Source organism: Mustela putorius, unplaced genomic scaffold, assembly GCF_011764305.1.
Source record: "Mustela putorius furo isolate JIRA1106 unplaced genomic scaffold, ASM1176430v1.1 tig00000174_pilon_pilon_pilon, whole genome shotgun sequence".
In the NCBI taxonomy this organism is placed as follows: domain Eukaryota; kingdom Metazoa; phylum Chordata; class Mammalia; order Carnivora; family Mustelidae; genus Mustela; species Mustela putorius.
In genome coordinates this window covers 13,908,820-13,933,903 of record NW_025421304.1, presented here as the reverse complement: position 1 = coordinate 13,933,903, position 25,084 = coordinate 13,908,820, and positions in this window count along the sequence as shown.

Below are 25,084 nucleotides of genomic sequence, written 5' to 3'. Positions count from 1 at the left end.
AGTTAAGCTCTGGCTAGAAAGAATTTTTTCCCCCTGTGTGTATGCCCCAGCTTTACTCAGTAGTTTGGAAAAAGGAAATCTGATGAAATGTAAAATTACCCCATTTAATCTGAGTTTCTCATGCAATGCGTGTTAATATTTGTCTTCTTTTTTTTTCTTAAGTGGCTCAATCGTTACCTTTTCAATCACACAGGCACTGAATATGCAAAATATAAACCACAGGCAATTAAATGATAGCTAAGGTAGTAGGGCTGACTTGATTAGGCTGGGGTGTTATTAAGATTATAAACACAACCCGGCCCAGCCACTGAATAAAATATATCTTGGCTGAGGGTTCCTTTTCCAAGAGGCAGCTAGCTTGTGCCTTGGGTGCTGGCAGACCCGAGTGTTTCCGGAGTTTGAGAGACATTTCCCACCCCCCCACCCCAATTTCCGCCGCCATGTGCTGCTTCAGCCCTCAACATTACATTTCCTGGAGACATAAATTAAAATATAAATTCGTTATGGGGGACGGAGGAAGAACCACAGGAATGACAGAATGGAGTTTCCTCTTTTTCTTCCTGCCTTGTTGATGGCTCCTTCCCCATGTCCTTCTAGAGATCCTTGTCTTCTATCTAAATCTTGGATGTAGGGGCTCCCCAATTTGCATTAATTCCTCCCTTCCTGGTGAGCAGTGAGAAGCTGAAACTAGAGGTCCACTCAGAAAATAGAGGTCTGTCAAGGACATTCATCAGGTCTAGGAGAGCTGTGAAGCCACAGGGAGGAAGACGAGGCAACTCAGAGTAGCAATGATAGAACCACCCCCACACCACTGCTAGGGCAGGAGGAGTAATGGGAACTGGGGGCTGTACCTGACCCGAAAAAGCCAAGGTTGCTCATGGACGTGGGAGCCACTGCAGAGGCTGCCCACCTGGGAGCTGGAGCCACGGATGGAGAGGCAAGCCATGCCCGAGAATCATTAATACAAGTAGAGGCAGCAGGGCACCTGGTGGCTCCGTCAGGATAAGCGTCTGCCTTTGGCTCAGGTTATGATCTGAGGGTCCTGCAACCCATGTTGGGTTCCCCCCACTTAGCCTGCTTCTCTCTCTCTCTCTTCTCACTCTCTTTCCCTTTCTCTCAAGTAAATAAGCAATATCTACTTATCTTCATCTAAATCTAACAAAAAAAGAAAGGAAGGAAGGAAGGAAGAAGTGAAGACAGCTAATACCTTGGCTTTCCCTTCTCTGCACCCCTGAGCCCCACCCCTCCACCCCCACCACCCGGCCCCCATCTCCTTCAGAAGCCATGACACCTGGGAACACACTACAACCAGCAAGGAGAGGCAGGGACTGGACCTAAGATGGAAGAGGAAACAGCCAGCCACTAGTGTCCCCACTCACACGGGGGCTCTTACTTCCTTCTGTCGGCTGGTGACTCGCTCTTTCCAGCCTGGACTTCTCTATTGAGCTACAGACCCGCTTGGCCACTGTTTCCCAGACTCTTCACCAAGAATGTGACAGCCACATGCCCAGGACTAGCTCATTATTTCCCACTTGTCATTTCTTATTTTATATATTTGTGTCCTCCCCATCTCCTCCCCCGATCCCTCTGTGTCCCCTGGGCTTCTTTGTTCTGATTAGATTGTTGAGTAGTTTGCCTGTTGATTTTTTTTTTTTAAAGGAAACAATACTTTGATTTATGTATTGATTTAACTGCATTTCAGGGGTTTATCTTAATTATGCTTTTACCTTTACGATTTCTATTCTTCTGTTTTCTTTTTATTTGGCTTTGTTCCTGCTTTTTTGATGTGGGACTTTGTTTTCATGGCATCCCTTAATTATTTTATTTTATTTTTTTTTATGGCATCACTTTATTGTTATAAATATTTAAGGCCCTGAATTTTCCTCAGGTCACCCCTTTCCTGATACCCCACAAGAGATTCTGACATGTAATATGTTCAGTAACTTTCTTTTAGAAAGAAATTTTGGTTTATTTTTCAGCTTTCACCTGACTATGGGAAGAGAGGTGTTTTTAAATTTCAGAGCCAAGGACTTATTTTTACTTTATTGTTAATTTCTTGTTTTATTAGGAAAAGATCCGAGAATGTTATTTGTATCTTCTTATTTTATAGAATCTATTATGGCTTCTTCTGTGAAACAGTGTATCTTCAGTTGTCATGAATGATTCATTGTGCTCTTGAAAGAAAATTCTCCCTTATTGGGGTGTACATTTCAATGTTTACCCTCAAGATCTGATCTTCCTTATGCTTACGCTGTTCAAATCTCTTATATCATGACTTACTTTAGGTCTACTTGACCACTGGGATTGGTCTGTTAAAGTCTTTTATTATTGGTTTCTATTTATTTCTACTTGGATCTCTAGCATGGAAAACTTGAAAGTATACACCCCTTCGTTTTGGGCATTTAAGCTATATAAATTATAACATCTATTCAATGGGACAGCATGGAGCCATGAAACATGATAATGAAGAAAGCTATTTATTATACAAAATATACCATTGAGAGGGACAGACATTGCATTATATGGTTAGCGTTTAGTTAGAACACTTTTTTTCCAGACAACATTAAAAAAAAAAAAGCTGTGTTGTTTAAATTTTTTATAAGAAGCATGTATTGCCCATTTAAAGAAAGGAAAATAAAAACTTGAAACAAAGGCAATCATAGGTGAGTCGAGTTCCACGATATTTATTAATTTTCTAGAAAAAAAAATGAGCCAGGTGTGCATCCAGGGTGAATGAAACACAGTCCCTGCCCTTAAAAAAGTCACACTCTAGGGGGCAGCTGGCTAATTCAGTGGGTTAAGCGACCGACTCTTGGTTTCGAGGTCAGGTCATGATCTCAGGGTTGTGCGATCAAGCCTCATGTCAGACTCCGAGCTGAATGTGGAACCTGTGTAAGATTCTCTCTCTCCCTCTGCCCCACCACCCCCACGTGCTCACCCACGCTCTCTCTCTCTCTCAAAAAAAGTTCCATTCTAATGCTGAAGACATACTTAAAAAAAAAAAATTGCAACATACAACAATAGAATAAATGAAGAAATTGTTATCCAGAAGAGAGAGTGATTAATTCTTAACAGGCTAGTAAATAGGCCCTTCATAGAGAAGACACCTGAGTAATCTAACTGGAAGGGGGTAAGCATGCATTTTTTAGCTTTAGCCCCTACATGTATGTTTGAGTATGAAGGAAGCTGACAACGTGGTGATCCTTTACTTTTCTAGTGAGAAGATTAAAATAGTTGGATGGCTCGCTTAAATTGATGAACTTTTAGAATTATTTAGAAATAGTCAATACCTTATTGTACTCATGTTCTTAGTCTAATTAGATGTGCATATTTAAAATCATGAATTTGTAAAATAATACAACTACTTAGAAGTATCATGTTTTATATGCATACTTCAAGATATTTATTCTAACTCTTCCTTTAATCTTCACTTCAGTCTTTAATTATCTCCATAACCATAGTCTAAGATGTCTAATACTTTTTAGATCATCCTATTTGCTCCTGTCCAAGTTGTTCAAGATATAGCACCATTAGGGGTTGAATTGTGTTTCCAGCTCAAATTCATATCCTAACCTCCACTACCTCAGAATGTGCCCTTATTTGGAAATAGGGTCTTAATAGAGGTAATCAAGTTAAAAGTAGGTCATTAGGGTGTGCTCTAATCCAATATGACTGGTGTCCTTATTGAAAGGTGACATTTGGAGATAGACAAGCATAGTAGAAGAAAGTGTGTGAACATCAAGATGGCTACCTTTGGGCCGAGGCGAGAGACCTGGAATAGATCCCTTCCTCACAGCCCTCAGAAAGAACCAACCCTGCCTATGTTTTAACATCAGACTTCTACCCTCCAGACCTGCGAGACAAGAAATTCCTGTTGTTTCAACCATTTAAGTTATGATACTTTATTATGGCAGCCTGAGCAAACCAATGCAAGCACTTTTCTTTCCTTCCTGAGAAAAAATATTTGTACAACAGGTAGACATTCACTCTTATTCCTCAGTTTGTGGCATATTATCATCTGTCCTATCTGAAAAATAGTTTCATTTTTACTGTACTTTTTCTTATTTTCTGCAACATTTTGCATCTCCAGTCCCACACGCCCTTTCTCTAGAGATGTCCGTGCTAATGTCTTAAATACACATCCTTCCCATTCACCTTCCATTTGTTTATACATGCATAGCACGCATCCTTCAACTAGAATAGTGTTGTTTCCTGTGCGTTTGTTTTTAAATTTGCATCATGATATTGTTGGGTGAATCTGATTCTGCTTCTAACTTGCTTTCCTCAACACTAGGATTCGGAAGTCTCTCTGTGTTGCTGGATTACTAGAGTTCTTTATTTCAAACTCCTATGTTGTATTCCATCCCCCAGTACCTACTTGACTTATCTCCCTACCAAATAATGGATACCCAGGACACATCTGGCTCCTTGACACCACTAAAAGTGTGATGAAATGGTTTTAAGGATTTTAATTACTTAACTAATTAGAGAGCAAGTGAGCAGGGGGAGGTGCAGAGGGAGAGAGAGAATCCCAAGCAGACCCCACGCTGAGCATGGAGCCTGATGCAGGGCTTGATCCCACACTCCTGAGATCATGACCTGAGCCGAAATCAAGAGTCAGCCACTTCACTGACTGGGCCACCCAGGTGCCCCATGATCAAGCCCTTTTGAATCCATACATGACCCTGTTGCAAAACATGCTTTGCTTAGGAATCCTCCCAAATAATGCATTTGTAAAATAACTCCTTTTGTTCAGATAAGATATTATTTCCGCCTGGATGACTTCATATTTGTCATGTCCATGGGTACACTGATCATTCTGATAAGGTGGGTAAGGATGAAATTGTTGAGCTGATTCCACAGATGAATAAGCAGGTTAGAGATCTGGAGATGTTCAAGGCTTTCCACATGGTCAGTGCTAGATGAAAATGGAATCCAGATCTTTTCTCTTCTAGACAGAAGTGACTGTAAAGTTGGCCTATGAGGAGAGTGGGAATGGGGATATGAAAACTGGAGTGTGTGTGTGTGCACATGTGTGCACATATTCCCCTAATTTAGCTACATTTTTTATAAGAGTGGGGGAAAATAGTTTTTTAAAAAAAGTAGATAAGGAAGAATATTTATTTAAAGATTCTATGTACCTTTCTTAAACAGTTACCATTTTGATCTCATAATCTTGGTATGGAAATTTGGCCGTTTTAGCCCTTGACATTACTGCAGTATCAGGTCTAGAGTGAGAACCCATTACAGGTTGACAGGATCTGCTGACCTTCTGGGCGGATCTTCCTATTTTTTGAAGGTGGAGACAGTGCCTGGCTCAAATCATGTTATACCACCAGTGTTGGCTGATATGTGTTGTGGAGATCATTATTTTTATCTGTTTGTTTTTTTCCAACAAATGTGTATTGTGCATTTTTCACATGCCTGACTGCTTGCTGAATTCTAGAGATATGCTAGCTAGGATGAAAGAGTTCCTCCCCTGAATGTTCTCCCTATCCAGAAGCCTGTTGGATAGATGGTTGGCTACTTGGTTTGGGAGAGGAAAGGATGTGATAGGGACACAGACATGGGGACAAATTTCAGAGAGATCCCTATCTTCAAGACTCTTGTCCCCCACCCCCATGTAACCATTCTCTCTTCTTCCTTCTAATTTCTTGGAATTTGAGGTAGCCTATGAAAAGTAAGCCCTCTCTGTTCCCAGGAACAGTGACAACTATGTTTGTGTTGTGAATATTTTTGGTCTTTAGGTTTAATGGACTAGTAAAGTCTATGAAGAAAGGGACAAAAGGAAGGGATGTATTAGCAAAAACGTAGGAACCTATGGGGACACAGGAGGAAAGGAGTGACCATTCCCTTGACTTTGGACAGGAGATGAGACCTATGGATATACCGAGAAGCTTGACCCAAGGGAAGCTTGGGCCAGCATCCTGAAGAGGTGGCCAGGGTTCAGAGAGTAGACTCCCATAATCTAAGTCAGGAGGAAGAGGTTCTCATGCAGTAAACAGCTTTCCCAGACTTCTCATAGCATGGAAATGGGTAGCAGGAACTAATGGAACTAGAACCAAGGAACTAATGGAAAAGCAAAGAGGTTACCAGTATGGTAAGCTTGGGTCCAGAAGTCTTCCCTTCCTGTTGTTCTGCCTTCTGAATTTCAGTACAACTCCAATAAAGACTGAAAAAAGATTGCCCATTAACCTCTTGCAATGGAGGTTTAAAGGAAAAATTAAGTTGAATAAGGAAACATCAAGATTTGTGATAGGTATTGCCTGTCTGAGTCTTAGGACAGCTTCCAACCTGTGATGGGTGTATTTGATTGATTGTACATGGCCTCTGGCCACATATTCTACCATGATGGTTTTCCAGCTCAAACTTTTTGAAAGATGCCCCCCCCCTTTTTTTTTCATAATTCACAGGATAATTCCTGGTCCCTCTGCCACCTTTACCCAGAGTTTATTCAGGAATTCCATGTGCTCTCATTGGTGGCTTCTATGGAGGAAGGCAAATTTTCAAGCCTTAGGCTCTTCACCCAGGGAGCCTGTGCAGTAGAGTCTGACTCTGGCAGGAGTTACAAAGTTACCATCCCATTAATGGGTAATATGTACAGGGATAGGTTAGATTGCTTCCATTATTCAAGGAGCTCCATGTGCCTGGTAGCAACAATTACCAAGACGCATAAATACAACAAAGTTAATTAAAATGTTAGCTGATATAAATAACCTAAGGTTATTGAACATTGTTCCATTTTAAATTAATAAGTACGCAAAGGTAATGTTTATAATTAAAGCCATAATTTATCTTCATGCTCTGTTTATTTAATAGCAGTGGTAATATAACGCTACATGCAGAAATGTAGTAATAGATTTGTTTAGCACTGACATTATAAACAAATGTCTCAGTCTATTTATTCTAAGTTATGATACAGATCCTTTTCACATGCATCTGATGGCCTTTAAACTATTTAAAATGAACTGCATTAACGTAATCTAATCTTGATACTGAACATAACATTTCAGTTTGAATTATCCTGAATCCATGATCCATTTTATTACTCACAAAGCACTTTATACATTTATGATAATGGCAAACCTTGCTCTGTTATTTAAATCCCATTTCAAAAGGGATGTTATTTTTTTTTAAAAAAATAAATAAACCCCACACATTTGGGGTAGTAAAGTACAAATAAGGAAAAGTCAATGCCCAGCAAGCCCTTTAACAAAGCAAACAATTCAGATTTTTATGACATTAGCAAGTAATAAAGGGAAGAACTGACATTTACAGTTGATGAAATTTTATGTTATAACAGATGAGGAAAATGGAATGAAAATCACATGGAAAAATTTGTCCATGAGGTTCAGCCATTCTGGGGAAATCTTACCTGTGGACTGTCTTTGGGGACACTTTTCTGACTTCAACGTTTATTCAACCCTTGAAGATGTCCCAGGTTTACCCCCAGGGTGAGGTTTGTCCTGATCGCTGGGCACGGGCCAGCCCTTCTCATCTCCACGTGGTTGCCCTTCCCTTCAGCTCTCCCTACTCCCCCCTGCGCTCCCTCCCATTCAGGGAACACTTACTCACTTACTCTCCACCCTCTAATTTAAATTATAATAAGCAGCCAGTTTCCTCTCTCCTTTGCTTGCCTGAGGTTTCCAGGAGAGAGGAATAGAGTTTGGTATTTCTTTCTTGTATGCTTTAGCTTCTTTTCCTTAACGTACCTCCTTGTTTCTCTCTCTTCTTAATCCCTTTTAAAATAAATGTTTCTTCTGGGTTTATTTGCAGTTACTGAAAGAAGTTTCACTGGATTTTAGGATGCATATTTCATTGGATGTCTTAGAAACGGTTGCCCCTTAAGTCAAATAAACAACAAAAATATATATATTTTTTAAAAAGGCATTTCTCTATTTCTTTTAAAGGAAGTTAAAAATGTAGCAAGCCTATTTTTGGAGAAAGAATGGGCCGGAGAGTTGTTTTTTTTTTTTTTTAAATTCTAAACAGATTACACACTTTGAAAAATCCTAAAAGGATTTTGATACTGGAACCTCTGAAAGTCAGGAAGGATTTAAATTCAGGATTATAAGCTATCCTACCGCAAAATCCTTCTGTGATCAAATATCACATTTTAGGAGACGAGTGTCTTTGTAGCTGCCACTCAGGCTGGTCCTTCTTGTTATGTGTGGTATTAATAAAACAGGAGGACTGAGGCTCAAGGCAAACTTTGCAGAGCCGGGGCTGGGCTGCGGGCTGGTGTGCTGTCAAAGGCTCAGGCTTCAGAAATAAGTCAGAGGGCTCCAGTCCTCCTCAGAGGCTCCGAGAGACCGCAGAAGCTGAACTGGTTGCCTGCATTAGTAGATCTGGGCTGCAAACTATTTCTGAGCAAAAATGCAAGAGCTTGAATCAGGGGAGGTCAAGGTCACAGAGAGCAGAGGTCGGGGAAACCCCAGCCTTCCCCTCCCCCTTTCCTTCCACCTTCTCACACAGCCTGCGAATTCTGGGCTTCTGATGGTACTTTATTCTAGGTCCTAGGTCCTTTCCCCTGGGGGTTGAATATATAAAGCGAAGGAGAAACTGGTGGGCCTGCTACCCCAAGATAGGGAACATTGGTGTATGAACTATTTGAAGCTGAAGGAATCTGAGAAATGGCAGGTCTAGGAGGGGCTTTCTGACCTCTCCCTGAAGCAGGTCCTAAGACCCTCATGTGAGAGGTGGTCTCACACCGAGAGGGAGGAGAGTCCTTACCTCTGGAGGCAGATGGACACCAACAGGAATCCAAAGGAAGGCAACTTGCAAAATTTCCCTGAGTTACTCCTCTAAGTTTATACCCTTTTTTGTCTTTATGTTTGTTTTGTTTTGTTTTTTTCTACAAGTCTGCATTCTTCATCAAAGCCAATATAAAGGGGCACCTGGGTGGTACAGTGGGTTAAGCCTCTGACTCTTGGTTTCCGCTCAGGTCATGATCTCAGCGTCGGGAGATCAAACCCTAGGTTGGGCTCTGTGCCTGGTGTGGAGTCTGCTTGAGATGCTCTCTCCCTCTGCCCTTCCTCCTCATGCTTTCTCTCTCTCTCTCTCTCTCAAATAAAGAAATAAATCTTTTTTTTTTTTAAAAGATTTTATTTGTTTTATTTATTTGACAGACAGAGATCACAAGTAGACTGAGAGGCAGGCAGAGAGAGAGGTGGAAGCAGGCTCCCCCTGCTACCCGTAGAAAGACCAATGTAGGACTCAATCCCAGAATCCTGGGATCATGACCTAAGCCAAAGGCAGAGGCTTAACCCACTGAGCCACTCAGGCGCCCCAAGAAATAAATCTTAAAGCAATAATAACAACAACAGTATAGAAACACTGAAGTTAAACTGTTTCTTCAGGTCTCATTTTCTTAGGAAAGCCTCTAAGTCACTTGGAATTGACCTGAAATGCAGGTGTATGTTTTTCTCTCATTAATCTGTCTTTGGGTGGTGGGGGAGGGGAGGCGGCAAGCTGAGAATTTGGGAAGGTAGAGGCATAAGCTACTTTTTCTTCCCCAGAGGGTCAAATCCTTGCCCTCATTCAGTCTGGCTTCTAGGGGCCATTAAAATATTTTTGCACAGAAAATTATCTCTGTGTTAAAGGTTTTGCTAGAACATTGGAGCCTGAAGTTTCCTTGATGTTATCTGGTCTAGAGATTTTTCAGACTTTTGTAACATTATACACACTGACAAAGATTCTCTGCTTAACCAGACTTTAGTCAGGCTGCTGAATAGTCTCCTGGGCCCATCGGAACATTTCCTTGTAAAACCTAGTTTTAGCAAGAAATCTGTTCAGTCCATTTAACCAAATCCCCCGCCCTCGAGATCTGATAACTCCTGAGGTGAGACCAGGTTCCTCATCCTCTACCAAGGTGATGTCTGATCACCCTGGCCTGTTTTCAGTGAGAATCCTATTAGGCTGGGTTAGCCAGAACCCCCAAACTCTGGTTACTTCCTTTTGGTAATCTGTCCACTGATCCCCACCTTGCCCCTTGATGACACATTCCCAGTGCCCTTGCTGAATTCAGACTTTGGCCCAATCTCTCTCCCTCACGGGCTCCTTATTGTCCTTTAATTCATGTCATTGAGTTCATTTTTTTTTTTCTTTTTTTCTTTAAGGACAAACACACACACACGCGCACACACACACACACACACACTTGATATTGAAACTTTATTTGGGGTGTGGAAGAAATTTAACCCGGAAGCTTAGTATTTAGAATTGGTAAGAGAAAAACTCCTCTTGGCATAGTATTTGAACGGCAGGTTGAAGCTCATTTTCTCTCTTCTTCTAAGGTGATGCCTACGAAATCCTTATTTTTAAAAAATTTTTTAACGATTTTATTTATTTGAGGGAGAGAGAGAGAGAGAGAATGTGCATCAGTGGAGGGGGGTGGTTGAGGGAGAGGGAGAAGCAGACTCCTTCTGAGCAGGGAGCCCAATGCAGGACTCCATTCCAGGACCCTGGGATCATGACCTGAGCCAAAGACAGACGTTTACCTGACTAAGCCCCCCCAGGGACCCCTACAATTGCTTTATTAAACTCTGGAAATCCATACAAGGGCGTAAAGATCCTTAATTGGGCCCACCTCCTTCCTTCTCTGCTCTCCTACTGAAAGTCAAACAAGGAATCCTTGCCCATGGAGAGTAGGGGTGTCACCTGACGGCGCCCAGTGGCCCAACAGCAGATCTGGGCCCCAAACCCACTTGCCCCCACTCTAAGCTTAAATCCTTTCCTCTAAGGTTGTAGGCGCATGGCTCAGTTTTGCTCTCTGTCTGCACTGTAATAAAGAGAGAACCCCAAACTGGGCCTAAACATGGTCCAATAAATTCGGTGATCAAATTTAGAGCTGGGAGATTTGATGGGGCGATGGGGAAGGGGCATGGGAATCATGGTGCAGGGCTGGTGGGGAGCACCACAGAGACTAGAGGCAGCATGGGCAATAATCCTGCAGGGAAGCTTCTATGGCTCACTTTGACCTCAGGTTACCACCTCTTCAGGAACTTGTTTTAGCATTGGCCTCCTTCCCCCTGTGATGCCCTAGGGCAGTGGATCTCAGCTGGGGTGATCTTGCTCACCAGGGGATCTGTGGCAATGTTTGAGACATCTTTGATGCTGCTAAACATCCTGCAATGAATGCATGGGAGATTCCCCTAAAACAAAGGATTGTCTGGCCCCACAGGTCATTGGTTCCCCGGGCTGCAATAACCTGCTTCAGAATTCAGGGATCATTTCCCAATACGTGGTCTCATAATTATCCAGTTGAATCCTGACCCTCACTTTGATTCTCCATATAATTCAAACAGCATTAAATAGGACAGTAAGTAGATACACAGACATGGTGAAGAGCCCAGCCTTTTGGCGGGGGGGTCCCCGTGCTGATGGGAGAGGTGGCCGGATCAACTGTGTGTCACAGGCAAGGGAGAGGAGAGAGGAGGGGTGTCTTGTCTCTGGCATTCTGCCTGTGTGGGAGGGGAGGTGAATGGTCTCTGTGCCTTTTGCTGGGGATCAGATGAGTTAGATAACTGCTTGGCTGTGATGCGGGGGTGGGGAGTGTGTTGGGGGGGGTGAGGGAAGCAAGGGCTAAAAGAGAGGGAGCAAACCCATTTAGTTACTTAGGACCAGCATGGAATAAGAAAGGCAGAGCACCATGGAAAACAGGCAGGGAGAAAGGTTCTGGGTAACCTGGCCAGTCGTCCGTTAAAGGCACACACCAGTTAGGAGCAGCCTTTCCTGTGGGACCATCATCATGTAAACGGGGGAGCTTAAAGGACTCCCCAAATCAGCCTTCAGGTTGGATCCTATTTCCTGAAAGCACTGCCCACTGCCTTGAAAAAAGAGCTTCTTCCTCCGCCAGCCCAGGAGACAAAGAGCAATGCTTTACAAAATCCATAAAACAAAAGACTCCAACAGTGTCAGGCCTCTTTAAACAATCACTTGTGCTATGAGGCAAAACAACTGAGACATCCGGATAAGCACTGTGGTGGTATTTTTCATGTTGATTGCAATAACACCATCAAAGCCATGCACATTCTGTGTAAAATCAATGTCTGCTTGTTGGAGGGGGGGTTGGGGAGAGGCCTGGGGATTTTATCTTGTAAGTCAGCTTTGCAGATAATCGCATGCCTCGGGCTTGGAAAAAATTGATGTTGGATCAGTGGTCAGGAGCCTGAACTGGGTTCATCTGTGACTGTACAGGGCCCAGGGTTAGCTTGGATGTTGGGGGGACTGGGACACTACTTTTGAGTGGGCTGGTAAGGGCTTGGTATGATCCGCAAGGTAGCCGGAAGGATCACTCGGGGAGGGTATAGGTGTTAGAGATGATGACCCGTTAGTGGGAGAAAACATCCAGGGGCTATAGGATGATCCTATCTAATAAGGGAGACCCGTGTGTGTCTGTGTGTGTGCACGTGCGCGCGCATGTGTGTGTGTGTGTGTGTGTGTGTATTTGCACAAGCAACCCTTATACCCTTGAGGAAGACAAAGGAAACTTTTACAAGGTATGTATGCCTGGTCAGGGGTATCTGTCGGTTCCTTTTTTTCATGAGCTAGAGGAGTACACTGGCCCCGGCAGCTTGAACTGTCGAGTCCCATTTGGTACCAAGCTTCTAGTGTTTAGCTCATGGGGTTTCTACAGCTCTTCTTTACTGGTGGGGATGTTTAGGTGAGGGGACTAGAAAGGAAGGAAGGAAGGGAGGGAGGAAAGGCAGGGGTGGGGGGAGGGAGAAAGGAAGCTGCGAATAGGGTTCCTCTAGGAGTGGACCTTTCCCCCCAGATTCCACGCCAAAGTGGTCTCTATCCTTTTCCATTCACGGCAGAAGAGAGAATGAGCTGCCTCCTCCTTTTGTCAAGGATTGAATGAGTTCTTTCATGTAACATACTTGACCCTAACTGAATACCCATTTCGAGTATTGTGTTTTCATTGCTTTTGCTCCCTGCCCCTTCCCATAAACGAGAGAGGTTCTGACAGCTCCTCACTTGATATTTCTGGGATAAATATCTAAATCATACAGAGTCAAGATGGGATGGGAAGGGAAAGAGGTGACAATCCAGCCCAGGAGGTGACAATCCAGCCCATGGTGGTGCTCCCACCTCTGGGTCACTGTGGCCTCACCAAGATCTTGGGCCAGTGCGTCCCTATGCATTCCTCCTGCTACCCCTGCTCCTCCCTCCCTACTTCTTCTGTCCTTTGAACTTGCACCTCTCTAGAGTTTGTCCTCTTTTCCGGTTTTCTGGCTTTCCCCCAGATGTCATAAACCCCAACCCTTTTTTTGTAGTCTATAACTCTTCTGGTCTAATATTTATACATTTCTCTTTCAAGGGGCATTTTCTTTCCTCTCCTCTCTCTTCTTTTCTTTTCAGGGAGGGAGAGGGAGAGAGAGAATCCCAAGCAGGCTCCACACTGGCACGGAGCCCAATGCAGGATTTAATCTCACAATCCTGAGATCACGACCTTGAGAACACGACCTGAGCCAAAGCCAAGAGTCAGATGCTTAACTGACTCAATTACCCAGGTGCCCCTCTAGGGGACACCTGTAAGAAGCCCCACCTGTACAAGAGGCAGGAAGGATGTTGAAGACAATTCTCCACTCCAGATGTGTAGTCGACTTTCTGTTTTTCTTCATCATCTTCAAGAATGTGGAAAAGGAATTCATCATATCTGACAGCTTAATGCCCTATTTGAGCCCATATTGATCCCGCTTAGCAGAATATCCTTAGCCTTATAACACAGTTGTCCTTTTTTACGTCCTTTGGGTATACAACAAAATCGTCTTGAATGAACCCGATGCTAGAAGACACCTTCTCTCTACAACAGAGTGTGAAATGCAGGTGCTATGGGCGAGGTAGAAAGTACCCCTTACCAGGCTGTAGCTGGTGCTCACTTAATCAGAGCCTGACCTGACATCGCTATCTCGACTCATGCTGATAGCTCTCTCTTCTCTGAAATAATGGCACCTTTCATCACTCATTGATTTGTTGCTGTGTTTTGCATTTTGCTCCCCAACTAGATGGTAAACTACTGAGGACCATGGCTCTCTCTTATGTACTTCAATGTCCCACGGGGTGCTTAGCACAGTTTGGGGCTTGTGGCAAGCTTCAACACACAGCTCACCCCTGTGTGAGGGACCTTCACCACTTTTAAATTGGTGATGAAATTTACTAGTAATCTCATTTGATACCTTTTTTTCCTATCTTATTAAGCTTTTCTTTCTTGAGGCCTGAGGCCCCTTTAAAGTTTATCTATCCAACCCTGCCATCCTCAACGCCATTTCTCATCACTTCCCCAAATTTAATTATTGGAAAACCATGTTCTGAAGCCATGAGAGATATTTATCATCTTGGAGATCAGGACTCACATGCCCTCTCTGAAGCCAGATTCTCTTTGTTTTTAATAATCATCACCACTGAACACGTTTGTCTTCAGAGGGAAAATCTTGAGAAATTAGATCCAGAGAGAGAGAGAGAGAGATCAGGCCATCCTAGGGAGTCATCCTAGGGTGTCAGTTACACAGGTATTAATTATGAATCTCAAACTAGAGGGAATTCCTGGTTCAGCACAGAAGGTCTCCACCAAAGATTCTGTTTGGTTCATATTTGAAAGTAGTTGCAAAGAAGTGGGGCTACAGGGTTTGTGTTCCAGTTGAGTTGAAGCCAAAGTATATGAAATATTAGCTGCTGTGTACCAGAGGCTTGAATCCAAACAGAGCACCAAGGTGTGGTGGGTCAGCCAGTTATGGTCCTAGGTGTACTTGGTCAACAGAAGCCGGCTGTCCAGTGGAGAAAGGGGCCCAGGAGATGAGCTTTGGCTTTAACCTCAGCCCTGAGGTGACTCAGCTATGGAACAGGGGACAGGTCACACAGTTCCTCAGGGCCTCACTCTTGTCTACCTCTAAATACAGTGGAATTAAGATTGGGAAGCTTTGGGAACTAGGTGACCTCTAAAATGCCTTCACTGGGAACTTAAAAATTTATGCTTAGCTGAAATACGAGAGAGGGATGGTATGATACAAGGTTCTGTTAGAACTTTGGCTCCAAAAACTACATATTGTTTTCATGGAGACTTCTTAGTGGTGAAAAGATAAAATAGATTATTTATGGATCCTTCACTATGAGACTGTATTAAAAGTTACCCAAGCTCTTATAAGGCAATATTTTAAATTTGGAGGGTCAAAGATCTTTTTGAGAGTTAAGACCTACAGGTCCTCTGTGCAGGACACACAGGCACACACACTTGTTCATATAACTTCGGGGGAGTTCATGGACCCTGAAAAGGCAGCTGACCACTTGTAGACTGCCTGCTCAAAGATGAATAAGAAAGTGGGCTGGCCATAAGGACATTCTCCTTTGTGTTAGAGCAAATGGTTACTCTAGGTCTCTGCCTTTGGACTGGACTCAATCAAATTCAGTTTCTTCCCCTCGGTGATATAGTGTAGGACTGGAGAAAAAGAGGAACTAAAGGAAGTTCATAACGTTTTCTTATTCTCAGTGAGCTTTCAGAGTTGCCCAGAGTGTGACTTGGCCAAGTTACAGAACCTCAGCTTTTTCATCGCCAAAACGGGATAACTGTATTTATGCCATAAGGTCATTGATAAAATCACCCAGGGGTCAACTAGGATGCGGAGTTGAGGAATTCTTGCAGGATTTTGAGAGAGTACCAGACAGTAATGAAGATAAATAATATTTGAATGCAATATTTTTAAAAATTTAAATTAATGCAAACAATCCACAGTCAACAAAATGTCACAATTTTGAGGAAAGATGAGATTGGAATCGCTGGTTTTTCCTTTTACCTTGCATTCCAATATGGCGGGCAGAGCACTATGACGAATCTTAAGAATTTGGTGGCTGAAAAATATCTGGTTGTGGCTAATCTAATCCAATTTTTATCTGGAACCTTAATCTTGTCTAAATCACATGGCTCTTTAGCCTCTCTGGCACACGACTGGGACAGAGCTAAACTCCTCTGAAGGACCACAGCTTTGTGACCAAGGGCATGTCCTCCAGGATAAGCTTCCCACCTTCTTCAGCTGCTTTCCACAGCACATAATGTCAAACCAAGAGGTCATAAGATTGTCTAATGTCCAGCCTAAAGCTGGATCCTAGAACCCAGCCACTTTGGTGTGATCTAAGGAGATCCAGGACAGATCTGGGGTTTAAGGGGTGGGTAGGGAGAAGAGAAATAGCTAGACTTGTCTTCTCTTTCCTTGCAAAGCTTAAAGGCTTGCTTAGAGAAGCCAAGTCTTGGAGACAGTGCAGCTGATGAGTTTTTTCCTCCCACGCTACCTTGGTGACATACCTAGACAGTCATATATAGGTAATTATGATCTGAAGTGTGTGTGAATTATGATTCTTGATGATATGTCCTTGTGATTTGCTGCAATATAAATAATGGTGATTTATGGTGGCTTCACCAACTGCTCTGTTGGTGATGGATCATAATAGTAGATCATGATAATTATGAACTCAGCACAGAGCTGTTTTCCCCTTGTAATGCCACCGTAACATGGCTGGCGGGGCTGCTGAACATCACAGCCTGTCTGCTGGATGCTGGATTGTGTTCAAGGGGGGCGCTTTTGTCTTTCATGTAATTCACAGCAGTTCATCTCTAATAATTGTCCAGGTGGTCGTAGTGTTACAGGCTGATGGCATTTGCTTGTACATTTTTATTCTAGATGCAAATGAAAATTCCAGAGTTTGTCTTTCCTGGACCAGAGGAATGAATAGGGAAATGCTGAAGGTCAGGAGTGAAGGTGGGAAGTAGGGGTTGAGCAGGTGACAGAATCCAGATCCCTCTCCTCCTCTTTCTGCCAGAGCCCCCTCCCTGACTCAGGCCTGGGCTATATCATGCAGACTGTGTCACCATGTTTATTAATTTTTCTGATTTACACGGAAGAACTTTTTCTCCAAAGACCACGTGATACCTGTCATTAGGACTCTGCAGTCAGCAACTCTGATCTACAAAAATCTGCTTCATTTAAGAACAATCAGTTCCCAAACGGAGAGTTAAAAATGCCAGATCCAGGGGTTCTGTAGGAAAAAAGAGTACTTGTACTCAGCTAACTTTGGAAAATGCCAGGTTAACATAAATGAAAAATGTGTACATCCATTGATAAAAGATACATTTTTAAAAATTTTTAATTTTAATTTATTTCCTAAATAATCTCTATACCCCATGTGGAGCTCGAACTCCCAACCCCAAGATCCAGTGTCACACGCTCAACTGAGCGGGCCAGGCACCTCATAAAAGATACATTTTCGTAAAGGTAAGTGAAACCATGTTCTTCCCTTAAGGACTTCTTAGATACCTTGGTAATGGGCACAGCTGAATATTTATGGAAAAGACATGGCACACCAGAACCCCTTAGCTATGATCAGTCCAAACCTCTGTGTGGGGGTAAAGATGGTCATTAATTCTTTACCAATCCTCCCTTTAGCAGGTAGAGTCTAATTTCCCTACCCTTGAATCTGGGATGGCCGCATGACTTGTTTTAACCAGCAGGTTGTGGCAGAAATGATACAGTAATTTTGGGGCTACCCTTACAAGATCTGAAGCTCCCATCTCCTTTTCTAGGAATACCCCTGCCAACCTGACCATGATGTTAATGAAGTTCAAGCAGACCCAAGGAAGTACCCACGTGGATGGATGGGGGCTTAGCTAGCCATGGTATTGAGGCCACTTTGGACCTTCTCGCCCATTCAGCAACCCCACCAATACCATGGGAAGCAGAAAAAACTTCTAGTCAATCAACAGAATTGGGAGAAAGAATAAGTGGCTGCTATTATAAGACACTGAATTTTGAGGTGGTTTATTATACACAAGAAATAACAGAAACACTCTGCCTCTTCCTCCTTTTTTTTTTTTTTATGCCACGCTGCTCATTTCTTCTGTAGAATTTTGCACAACTTGTTTACTTGTTTAGTTTTCTTCCCTGCTGTAAGCTCTCCGAGCACAGCATCCGTATTTATTTTGTTTGCCTTTGTATATATCCACATCTAGCAGGGTGACTGGCACAGACTTGACCTTCACTAAAACACTTTGAATGAAAAAGCATCTTTTGGGAGACAGTTTGAAAAACAGTAGTCTAGTATATAGACAGAATTAGGGGATGACTAATTACATAACAGAAGGATCATTTGCTAAAGCAGAGATTAACAAAGACTCCCTTAAATATTGAGACCACATGCTACATCAAAAACAGGATTCAATGTGGAAAGCCCCAAATTACTGAAAATTCACTAGAAACATGAACCTGACCAAAAGACAATCATGTAGCCTTCACATCAGAAACAGCAATATTCCAAGTCATATGCCTCCCTTTTCTTCCCTTCTCAGGGGAAACAATATTCTGAGGTTATTGAGTATCACTGCCAAGATGTTTTTATTCTTTTACTAGATAGGCATATACATGGAAAAATACAGAATAAACACCAGATATTGTATTACACATTTCTTATCCACTTGTGCTTTTGTTTCATTTACTCTTAGGTTTTGAAAGTCATGCACCTTCGTATCTGTACGTTTAGTTTGTTCCTTTTTTAAAATTTTATTTTATTTATTCATTTGACAGACAGAGATCACAAGTAGGCAGAGAGGCAGGCAGAGAGGAGGAAACAGGCTCCCTGCTGAGCAGAGAGCCCGATGCAGGGACTCGATCCCAGGACGCCAAGATCATGACCGGAGCTGAAGGCAGAGGCTTAATCCAGTGAGTCACCCAGGTACCCCTAGTTTGTTCCTTTTAACTGAGGTAGATTCTTCCATTTTATGACTAAAATCGGTCTTTTGTTCACTCTGCTATTGGTGGATAGTTAAATTATTTCCCGTATTTATTAGGGTAAACCAGGCTATCTTGGACACCTTGGCATACAGCTGTGCATGGTAAGAGTTTATCATTGCCCTTTTCCAGATCAGGAACTTGAGGTTCATAGCACTTAGGGAACTTGTCTGATCTCAGAAGGTTTATCAGGTTAGGACCGGAATTTGAATTCAGACCATGCATCTCATTTGCTGCACTTAGCCTCCCAAAGGCCAACAGGGGGTGCACTGCTTGGAGAGGCATCTGAGAAAGGAGGTTTCATGGCTGCCTCAGGACATGGAGCTGAGAATTGCTCCAGTTTCCTGCTGCCAGTGGCGGAGCAAAGATGTATCAAGAAACTTGACAATGAGGAGACAGTACAGGGTTGGTGATCTCAAGTCACAGGATCAAGACCCAGCTTTGCCACTTCCAAGTCGTGGGACTCGGGGCCTGTTGCTTCGTTTTTCTGAAAGTCATCTGTAAAATGGGGTTCTAACTCTCTAACACTCAACAGCTCACCTGGGTTGTGAGCCTCAAGGAAGGGCTTGTGCAGGTGCTCTGCAGTCACTGTCCAACACAGATCTTCCCCTGGAACTGGCTTTTTCTGTTTTTTCTTTTTTTTGGTCAATAGCTGGTATTTTGGGGTCTCTCTGGGCAGGATGGGGTCGGTTAGGAGTCAGACTGTGTTCTCAGTGCCCCTCTGAAGTTTGACCAAGAGAGAAAGAGACTTCTTATATACAGCTTCCTCCAGCCTGTTAGCCTAGTTTGGAAAGGGACATCATTTATCACTCACTTTGGCCAGCTTTTTCCTCCTACCAGAGATAGCAACAGCTGGTAATGCCTAATGGGAAGACTGTGTTGAGAACGATTCAGAGGCTGAATTAGATCTGTGATCCATTGTTGCTGTCTGCCATGAGTATGGGCATGGGGAGGGGGGGGTGCCAATGGCATGTGTTTATATTCCTCCTTACCTGACACCTCCAGAGTTCTCTTAGATACCTGCGAGAGGCAAAAATGGGCATGTGCAGATTTGCTGTAGTTGTTACAGAAACCATCACTCACATAAGGAATTTCTTCATCAACCTCAGGGGGGCACAGGGAGCAGGCTCTGCAACCTTCTTGTCTGTCTGCTTCCCTCTCATAGAACAGCTGACCTAGCTTCTGCTACTGACAACCTGACTAATTGTCACTCTCTCTACATTGAATCTTGGGAGCAGAAAGACTCAAAAACAAAAGCAAGAAATAAAAGAGCTGTCAGAAATAATCTACATAGAAGCCTGAAGTTGTGTTTTCATAACTGAATAAATAACTCCTTGAGCAATAATTTGTTTGCAAGCTGTTAATTAGCAGCATAATTAATTTCTGCAGATTATAAATAACAGAGCACAAAGTGGCATTCCCAGGAGAACCAATGAGAAATTACCTAAACCATTTTCAGAACCAAAAATAGTTCACAATGTAACAGATTTAAATGGGCTTTAGAATCTGGATGGTGCCACTTTCTTTTTCCTATCTGTTAAAGAAAGAAAGAAATAAAAGGGAGAAAGGGGAAAAAAAATTCCCAGAAAACTCAACAACTATGAGCTTGTATCTGAAGTCAGAAATTTATTGGTGAAAAGCAGAGATTCATTAATCACTGTGTTCCCTCTTATGCCTGGCATGTCAGGAAGGAAAAAAAAAATTGTTTATCTCTGCTTCAAACAAACAGCCGAATAAGTAGATTATTCCCAATAGAAAGATTTTCCCTATACTCTAATCTCAGTGCAATCATTCACTGCTCTAAATGAGTACTTACTTAAAATGTTAGGAAGGGATGCTAATTAGCTCAAGGAAAGCCCTGCCAAGTATTTAATTTTCAGAAAGCAAAATACAGATAGGGAAGGCCTTTCAACCTTCTACCACCCGAAGCCATTGTCTCACATCCCATCATATGCCTTGGGCACCTTCCTAGTCATCGCATTTGGACTATGGGATGCTGGCTGAGTGGTACGAGTTGATCTGTAGGTTAAGAAACTTGGGTGGAAGAGTGTTCTTGGAGTTTGAGGAGAAAGATCTTTATAACCTTATTTATAACCCGGAATCTTTCCCAGAAGGATTTAAAGGAACTACCAAAGACACAACATTTTTAAAAAGTGATAACAGGGGCACATGAGTGGCTCAGTGGGTTAAGCCTCTGCCTTCGGCTCAGGTCATGATCTCAGGGGCCTGGGATCGAGCCCCCCATCAGGCTCTCTGCTCAGCAGGGAGCCTGCTTCCCCATCTCTCTCTGCCTGCCTCTCTACTTGTGCTCTCTCTCTCTCTGTCAAATAAAAAATAAAATCTTAAAAAAAAAAAAAAGTGATAACATTAGTCTAAGGAAGACCAAAGAGGATGGAGGCTGGAAGGAAAGTGACCAAAGAGGAATGAAATTGACATTCCAGAGATAGCAGCCCACAGATGCTGTTGTTCAGCAGCATTTAGCTCTAAGCTTCCCATCGACCAAGGTGAGGAGGGCAATGTGGCACTAAAGGAGGACAGGTGAGAAGCTGAGAAGCATGGCCAGCAAGCTGTATATTGATGGTCAAGGCCTGGGCTCTAGAACTGGGAGAACAGTGGTTCATGTTGACCTCTTCGTATACAAACTTTGTGATCTGGGAAAGCTATTTAACCTTCTGTGTTCCAGGATTCTTTCTTTCTTTCTTTTTCTTTAAAGATTTTTTTTATTTATTTATTTGACAGAGAAAGAGAAATCACAAGTAGGCAGAGAGGCAGGCAGAGAGAGAGGAGGAAGCAGGCTCCCCGCTGAGCAGAAAGCCTGATGCGGGGCTCGATCCCAGGACCCCTGGGATCATGACCTGAGCTGAAGGCAGAGTCTTTAACCCACTGAGCCATCCAGGCACCCTCCAGGATTCTTTCTTAAAGCAGAAAACAACCACTATTTTATCTGAAAAGTTTTCAACCCACAAGAAGTCATAGGAATAGTACAGAGAGCCGTCTTGCACACTTTCCCCCGGCTTCCTCCAAGGATAATGTATTGATTGGATTCAATGATCAATACCATGAAAGGGACATTAATCACACCATCAACCAAATTATAGGCCATATTCGGATTTTACCAGTCCCAGATTTTTCTTTAAAAAAAAAAAGTAAAGTTATAATAATAATAATAAAATAAATGATGATGATGATGATATGAAACCACAGGGTTTTTGTGAAAACTACATGGTATAACACATGTGACTGACTTAACTGGCCACATAACATGTACTCGGTGAATGGTAGTTACCACCTTCCTCTTCATTACTATATAGGGGTTAATGAGAAGAAGGTCATCAGCCACAGAAGCTATGGAACATTTCTTTGACACCAAACGGTCTAATCTTTGGCTATCAATGCTGGCTTCAGTGGGAAGACATCTATTTGCTCAAGTAGGACAAGGCTCTGACCAGAAAGAGGGTCCATTTAAGACGGAGGAAATGCAGACTGGCACATGGACTCAGGGTTCTGGTGACAAGATGGAAATAATCGAAGGATCTTCATTTCTGTTTCAGACAGTGGGTTTATTTTCTGCTTCCCCAGCCACCCAGAAAGTAAGAGCTCCTTTCTCATCCCTCGGATATAAAAAGAACAAAATGCCTAATTATAGATAGTGCTTTTCTAAGATCCGAGCCAATGCCGCAGAGGAAGTGGGTATGAGTTTGCAGTTTTATTGTTGGCCCCTGTGTGTGTTTGAATGTTTCTGCAGATGCTTGTGCTATTCCATTCAATTCCATTTGACAGAGCTAAGCTTTTATTATATATGGGCATTTCACGGGGCTTGCTAGGCACTGCAGGAAGCGTAAGATTGAAAAAGAGATGACTTTTACCCCCAAGGAGCTTATAATCTAGTGAGGATCTGACAGACACATACTTTAATGTTATTTCTCATTGAATTTCTGTATTGCTAGCTATTTTATTCAACTCTTGAGTAATACTGTATCAGGCTCAGTTAGCTGGCTGTAAAAAGAATATCTGCTTTTGAAGGTGTTGCCCTGAAGCTGCTAACATTTTGGGAGGAAAAAGGAAGCAAATATTTATTTATCCAATATTTATTGAGCACATACTATGTGCTACGCAATTTTCTAGCTGTTAGGGGTTCAGCCATGAACAAGAAAGACAGTATTTCTGCTCTCATGGAGTGTATCTCCCCATAAAGGAGGAATATGGGAAATTAGGTAAATCAGTGATGAAAACAGACTGAAGAGTAACTGGTCTGGGAGGGGCAGGATGCCATTGGCAGTTAATGACAAAGGAAGCCCTCTCTGCGTCAAGTTGACCTGACACCTGCACAATGGGGAAGATGACATTGCATGAAGTTGTGGGATGGGGGAAAACGTGCCACAGAGAGGGACCTACAAATGCAAAGACCCAAGCACAACCTTGTGTGATATGATTATAATGCTTTGTGTGATGTAGGCATGTCATACTTATGAGCTGACTGATGGAAGTGCCAATGAGTGTGTTGAAAAGGTCGGAGACCAAAGGTGGTTCTTAGGTGGTGAGAGTGAGTTTCCTGGAAGAAGGAGACATTTAGTTTGGCTTTGAAGATGAAATATCTTGGATAGATGGACTTTCCCTGGGAAAGGCCATGAACTAAAGCCCTTCTGTGGAAGGTCTTATTTGGGAGATTGTCAAAATGGGTTAGAAAACTAAAAGGCACCATTATGGGGGCTAAAAAGCATCTATTACCGTAATCACAATGATGATAATGATGATGGTGACTTATTATAGGAATTATTGCTACTCATTGCTTATTATTCTTAATATTAAGGCATTTAATAATATGAAACATTTATTGAAATTTGGTTACGTGCCAAGGACTGTGATAAATATTATACCTTCACCACCTTGTTATTGTCCACATTTTGTTTTATTGTTGAACAAATTAGGGGTCAGAGAAGTTAAGTAACTTGCCCGAGGTCACATAATTTAGTGACAGAGGCAGGACATGAAGCCACATCTGTCTGACTCGAAAGATCATGCCACAATATATGAAAATACAGCTTCTGGATATGTGCTGTTGAATGTTTCCCCAGATCATTGTCTCTGAGATCTCAGAGGAAATGACAAATTCTAACTAAGTTCTGTGGAACAGCAAAAGAATACAGTACCTGTTAGTTAGTTGACTTTAGTATCATCACCAGCGATCATGATGTAATTTCATATTTATGCCATTATCTTGCCCAGTGTCAGTGGTGGTGATAGTAGTAATGGGGTATGTCAGGGAGGATTAAATGATATCTGGTAGAAGAGGGAGGTTGTACTGAGCACCTCATTTTGTTACTTGGCTCCTTGTGTGATAAGGGTAGTGCTTGGCTATGGTCGGAAAGCTCAGTATTGAACACTGATACGCTGTGGTCCTGGAGTGAGTTTTTCTGTGCCAAGCAAATGGTTCTTGTATATGGCTGAGGTTGTCAACTGATAAAGCATGGCTGGTGCCTTTGAGACTGCCATGCTTTCTGGGCACAGATCCACAGTCATAATGCTAAAAGAAAGTGTCTGACTAGAGCATAGGGGCAAGAATAGCAAGACTGTGACTTTCTTCACACTGCACCCATGACCTAGTTAACACCGCTTAGCCCATGGCCACAGTGATAGCCATGATCCTGGCACTTTATCACGTATACCTGTGCTGTTGTCCATAAAGGACACTGATCAAGAGCATAACTGATTCAGCACACTCATCAGACCTGAATTCTCTTCCAAAACAACAAGTGCAAAGCTGCAAGCACAATGCCTTGATGAATATGGCACAAATGCACTGAATAAATTGAATTTCTTGCCCTTTTCCAACCCTCTCCCTGCCCACCCTCCCTGGCTCTGGTGCTTACTTCTTTTGTGTTATTAGACAACTCATTTCCTCCTCTGAACTGTTGCTTTATCATCTATAGATAAAGGTTGGTCAGGGAGGCAAATTCTGTTAATTTTACATGCCAACTTGGGTGTGTTTTAAAGAGCACTGAATAAAGGAGCATTTTAGAGCTATGTCCGTGTTCAAAAGGAAAGAGTTCTGTGATTGATTGGTAATGTCTTCTATGGAGGTAGGCAAGAAAAGTGTGTGTACGTATGCGGGTGCTTTGTAGTGTCCTTGTTGGTTTCTAGCTTTCTGCCATATTTGGTATTAAGTTAAATATTGTCAAATCTCATATCTGATTCTGTCTCAGCAACTCATCATTGCAGGAAACCCATCTATACTGGTCTGTTGGGAGTGGATTGGTAAAATCATCCTTATCTTTCAGAATAGCATGTTGTTATAACAACCTGAACGAGGT